Genomic DNA, 6000 nt, shown 5'->3' with positions numbered 1-6000 from the left:
ATTTTGAGAGAGTGAGACTGATAGGAATGACTTATGTTTTCTATATACTTTATACGTATACTACTTCAGTGTATGTTTCCTTCCTTTTAGCTCCTTTGAAAAAGTAGGTTTCATACATACTTATTTCCTTGACCATATCCACGCATGTGGTCTGACCCGTATATTTTGCATGGCTTACTTACTTGAATTCTCTGCCATGGATTCAGTAACTGTTGTTACTGGAACTTCCTTCAGTGTAACCTTAGCTTCCACTATACCGTGGGGAGTTGAAGATCATGTTGTCTGCAACACGCACAAGATACTTTGGGTTACCTCCTGAAGTCTTTGCAAAATTACCCACTATATGATGGATACTTCTATAATTTTTATTAATTTCCAGCAAAAAAAAAAATAAAATTAAAAAGGGGATAATTTTTTTAAAAATATGGAAAGATCAAATGTTTTCCAATGCCCAGTGTTGATGTTAGAAATAGCTCCCTTAATAATGAGCAATACTTCTTGCAGTCTCATTCATTTACCTTGCCAATTAATATTTTCAGCTTAATATAACCCTTTATATTCTGGGAAACAATCATCTTTCTTGTTGTGGAGTTAGCTTTCCCTTGCTATGCTAACCTGTTTATTTTATTTCTTATTTTAATTTTTACCAATGATGATCCATGAATAGTTCTTAAAACTAAGTGTTAAACATTAAACTAAATAAAATTTAACAAAGTTAAAGGTTATGCCCCTACAAAACTGACTCAAGTGAAAAGATTTCATCTCGGGATTGAGATCTTATGTGTTGCTTCTAGCTGGCCCCAACTAGGGGAGAAGTCTGTTATGTTCAGATCGAGTGCACAGTGACAAGGAAATGTGACTTGGAAGGAAAACAAGTATTTCTGCAAGTAGGAACTATGAACGTAGAATGACAAGGCATCTGTTTCAATGATGGGCACAAGGCTGGAGGGCAAAATGAGGCCAATGCCCCGCCAAATAAATATTCTCTCCCTCAAGATGAAATTTTTCTCCATTTTCCAAATTCTTAGGATTGCAGAGAATGGGGTATTAAAAATTGTTCACACCTAGAACTCTTCTATTTGCTTTGTTCACATTCCTTTGATAAATTTGCTTGTTCCTTTTCTTTGGATGCCTAAACAGTGTCCCTAAATGCTCAGCTAAATTTTTATGTTACTGCACTACTAGAAGGAAAGCGGAGAGGAAATTTAATTGAGGGGGGCATAATTCTTATTGGGGAAACAATGCTCTCATTTTACTGTTGCCCCATAGCTTATATATCCACACACACACCTGGTGGGTTTGGAGGGGGAATTTTTTGTTGATGGAGTCCTCTGAGGGGCTGTTGTTGTTGTTGTGTGCCTTCAAGTTGTTTCTGACATATGGCTACCCTAGGGTGACCCTATCATGGGGTTTTCTTGGCAAGATTTGTTCAGAGGGGGTTCAAATCCCTGCTTGGCCATGGAAATCTAGTGGATGACCTTAGGCAAGTCACACTCACTCAGCCTCAGAAGGTGGCAAAGGCAAAGCCCCTCTGAACAAATCTTACTAAGAAAACCCTCTGATAGGTTTGCCTTAGGGTCATCATCAGTCAGAAATGGAGGAGGAACACAACAACAACAACAACAACAACAACAACAACAATTCTTTTATGTTAACCATTGCTGGGGTTCACTTCAACCTATCTAAAAGATGAATTGCAACTACTGGTGGCTTTCTTCTTCTTTCAGGCAGAAAGCAGGCAGTCCAAGGAAAGCTTGAGGACCACAAAACCAGCCATGGTGGTCCACATGTGGTCTTGGTGTTGCACTTTACCCATACTTGATCGATGTATAGAATTCATGATATATAACTGGTGAATAATTTCCATTGAAGTCTTAGCTTTTTATCTCCAGTTTTCTTAATATAAAAACCAACCAGGTCCTTTCTATTTCTGTGTTTACACATATCAAGGAAATTACTGTACATATTTCACTGAAAGATGGACGCAGATCACGGTAACAGATGAATTTATATTCATCACCTCAGGCGTCCTAGTGGGCCAAGAAGCAACAAAGAAATGCCTTGAACAAACAAATATCCAACAATAATGGTGTGTCAGCCATTGTCTGTTGCTTCAGCCAAAAAATCCTAGAGATGGTCATCATGGAACAATCCGAAAGCATTTAATTGGAATATCTGCTAGCTCCTTCTACAAGACTATAATAAAATTGCCAGATCAGCCATCCATTCTTTATCATACAAAAAATAGCTTGTACTGTATGCTATATTGTTCCATTTTCCCTTTAATTGTTATTGTTGGACCTTTGCTTTAAATATGCACCCAAACAAATTTGGATTCACAATGCTTCACATAAGAGTGTTTCCTGTTAGAGTAGAAAAACTGTTACAGATTAGACATGGTGGTTCTCAACCTTTGGTCTTCCAGGTATTTTGAATCTCATCTCTCAGAAGTCTCAGCCAGTACAGCCAATGCTCAGTAGTTCTGGGAGTTAAAGTCCAAAGCATCTAGAGGACTAAAGGTCTAGAGGAATAAAAAGACAAATTCATCCTCTTATCCACAATAGGAATAACTTTAGTCTCCTGACAGTAGCATAATTCTATGTAAATAAGAACTGTTTCTATGCTATGCCCATACTAGAAGGCCAGTTCTGAGCATGTACTGTGCCAACAGTTTCTCAAGCAAAGGTTCTTGTCCTAAGCACTCTTTGATACAGCTGGCAGAATTCCCATTGTTACAAGGATATTTCTTCCATCTCCCTAAGTCACATGAGCTACTCCTGCCTCCTGCCTCTATCTGTGATCCTCAGCCAGTAAAAACACCAGTCCAGCCTTTCTCAAACTTTTTACCCTGAAAGAACCCAAGAAGTAATTTTCGAAACTCAAGTTGTCCCTATATAAAAATTATTATAGCTAATAGCTGTTTAAAAACGTGCTGTTGTTTTTCAAATCACGATCACTTGCATGATCCTTAGTAGCCACTCACAGAACCTGGTTGTCACTAGTCTATGACAGTAACACATAAGTAGCAATGTTATCTCTAGCACGTTATTTGTGGGGATACAGTGGAACATAATGATGGACCATTTAAAAAAAAAAGGTTAATTGGTACTATAGTTGGCCCTCCACATTTGCGGCTTTGACTTTTGCGGTTTTGATTATTTATGGATTTGATTAATATGACCGCTATAGGAATCCGTAGGTCCTCCAAGAGATCCTGCTGGAAATTGACCATAGAGTTGTGCTGGAGGATCTAGAGATTACATTTCTCTATCCATTTCTAGGTCCACCAGCATGAGTCTATGGTCTGTTTTTGGCAGATGTTGACTATAGATGTTGTGCTGGAGGATCTAGATATTCCTAGAGAGGTCTCTCAGGTTAAAAAAAAAGTGTTTTCTTATTTGCAGTTTTTTCCCATTTTCACAGAGGTCCTGTGCCCCTAACCACAGGGAATGTGGATGGCCCACTGTATTACTATTTCCCTAGGTTGGTATCCTGTTAGGATGTTATATTGTTATCAACCAACCTATTAGTACGTAATGTTAAATTGAACTATTGCATAATGTTTGTAATCTCAGGAGGGGAGCAGAGTCGTAGCTACACACCACTGGAACCATTGTGTGAGCAGAGCTTTACTGGCAGCATAGGCATTGTGCAACAGTCCCAATGCACAACATATCTTGTTGTACAACATGTTCCATTGTAAAATAGGAGCCTCTCTTGCACAACAGAATATCTGGCATGCATTATCACAATTAGTTAGCATGGTTGTGCATTGTGTAAGTTATTCTACTATAGCATCTCAAATGAAGGGAAGGTCCCAATCCAGATCCCCCTGTGTTAGAGTAAGGGGAAAAAACCCAAGTATTGCTGCATGCTAAAATCGTGGTGAAAGTCAAACTGGCCACCTCTACTCTTTTAAGGGGATGTTATTTTCATCATAACATGAGAGAGGATTTTAGCAGCAAGCTGTCTTTGCCAAAATCCACGATTTTTGGTACTGTTACCATCCCTAGAGCCACCTGCCCTCTTTCATATGAACTGATTCCATACTCCCCAAGTCCCTCTTTCCTGTCTTGAATTCTCAAGACTGATGCCTCTGGGAAAAAGTTACAGGTAGCATTTCAAATATAATTTGTTCTGCAAATATTGCATGATATAATTATGTGTGAGTATGCATATATAAATTATAAAAATATAAAGTATAATATAATAATCCCACCTCGATCCATTGGGAGAGGTGGGAAAATATAAACAAATTATTATTATTATGTATTATTATTATTATTATATACAGGTTGAGTCTCCCTTATCCAAAATGCTTGGGAGCAGAGGTGTTTTGGATTTTGGAGTATTTGCATATACATAATGAGACATATTGGAAATGGGACCCAAGTCTAAATATCACCTTAACTTATATTTTGTATACCTCTTATACACATAGCCTGAAGGTAATTTTATACAAAGTATTTTTAATAATTTTGTGCAAATTTTGAAGCAAAGTTGGTGTAGACTGAACTATCAGAAAGCATACGTGTTGCTATCTCAGCTACGCATGGGGACAATTTTGGTGTATTTTAGATTTTGGAATTCAGAATAAGAGATACTCAACCTGTATATACATTTATATAACAAATATTCAAGGGTATAGCCATGTTAATCTGTAGAGTCAGTATGCAGAGAAATCTTGTAGCCCCTTTGAGACTAACTGAAGTAAAGAAGTTGGCAGCATGAGCTTTCATAGACTACAGTCTATTTCCTATATGCATCTGAGGACGTAGACTGAAGTTTACGAAAGCTCATGCTTCAACTTAATTATTTCATTAGTATCAAAAGTGCTACAAGATCTCTCTACATAAATATTCAAGGGTTAGGAAACCAAACATTTACTGCAAACAGCTGCTAAAATTCAGAGTTAGAACAGAATTTGGAAATTGTCTTTCCCATCATGGTGCCCCCACCCAATACTTTGCAGTACAACTCTCAGCATCCCCTCCCATTGCCAATGCCAGATTTGGATTGCATCTGGGGGACATCATATGGGGAAAGGCTGATCTGTTCCAACTTCCCCTTCCCACGCACACGCACAACTAAGTACAGGTTCTCAATCCAGCTCTAGCATCCCTGACAGATGGCCATCCTGCATTTCTTCCAGTCTGTCACACTTTTCTAAAATGGATTAGCCAGGGATTTTGCTTTGCAATGGCCGTGGATGTAGATGTGTGCTTGCATCACCTAGAAGAGTGAACAGCATCAATATAGAATAGTTCCTGGGGCTGCATCTGCATGACTTGAGAAGCTATCAGAGAGCCAGTGTGGCATAGTGGTGTAAGTACTGGACTGCACTTCTGGGAACTCTATCACATTTCTCTCAAGAGTCCAGGGTTTGATCTGAACCTTTTGACAAACTTTGCAGCCTGCAGAGAGCCAGTGTGGCATAGCTGTGTGAACATTGGATTCCAACTCTGGAGACCAGAGTTGGAATCTCTGCTTGGCCATGGAAACCCATCTTGGACAAATCCCACTCTCTTAGCCTGAGAGGATGTTCCTCTGAACAAATCTTGCCATGGGTTGCCATAAATTTGAAACAACTTGGAGGCACACAACAACAACAAATGTTGTGTTGTTAGCTGTCCTTGACTCAGTTCCAACTCATGTTGACCCTGTGGGTGAGACATCTCCAAGAATCCCTATCTTCCACTGCCTTGCCCAGATCCTGCAAGCCCTTGCCCATAACCCTCCCTCCCATTGAGTCTATCCATCTTGTTTGGTGTCTTCCTCTTTCTTCTACCTTTCCTATCATTATTGTTTTTTCTAGTGATCTCTACCTTCTCATGATGTGGCCAAAGTATGATAGTCTTTCTGTCTGCTTCCTTCACTGTCCAGCTCTTGCATCTATACACGGTCATTATGAGTACAATGGCCTAAACAATTCTGACTTTAGTGCTCAGTTGTATGTCTTTGCTCTTCAGTATCTTTTCCAGTTCTTTCATAGCTGCCCTT

The sequence above is a fragment of the Sceloporus undulatus genome, chromosome 5 (genome assembly GCF_019175285.1).
Source record: "Sceloporus undulatus isolate JIND9_A2432 ecotype Alabama chromosome 5, SceUnd_v1.1, whole genome shotgun sequence".
Taxonomy (NCBI): Eukaryota; Metazoa; Chordata; class Lepidosauria; order Squamata; family Phrynosomatidae; genus Sceloporus; species Sceloporus undulatus.
This window is presented reverse-complemented; position numbering follows the sequence as displayed.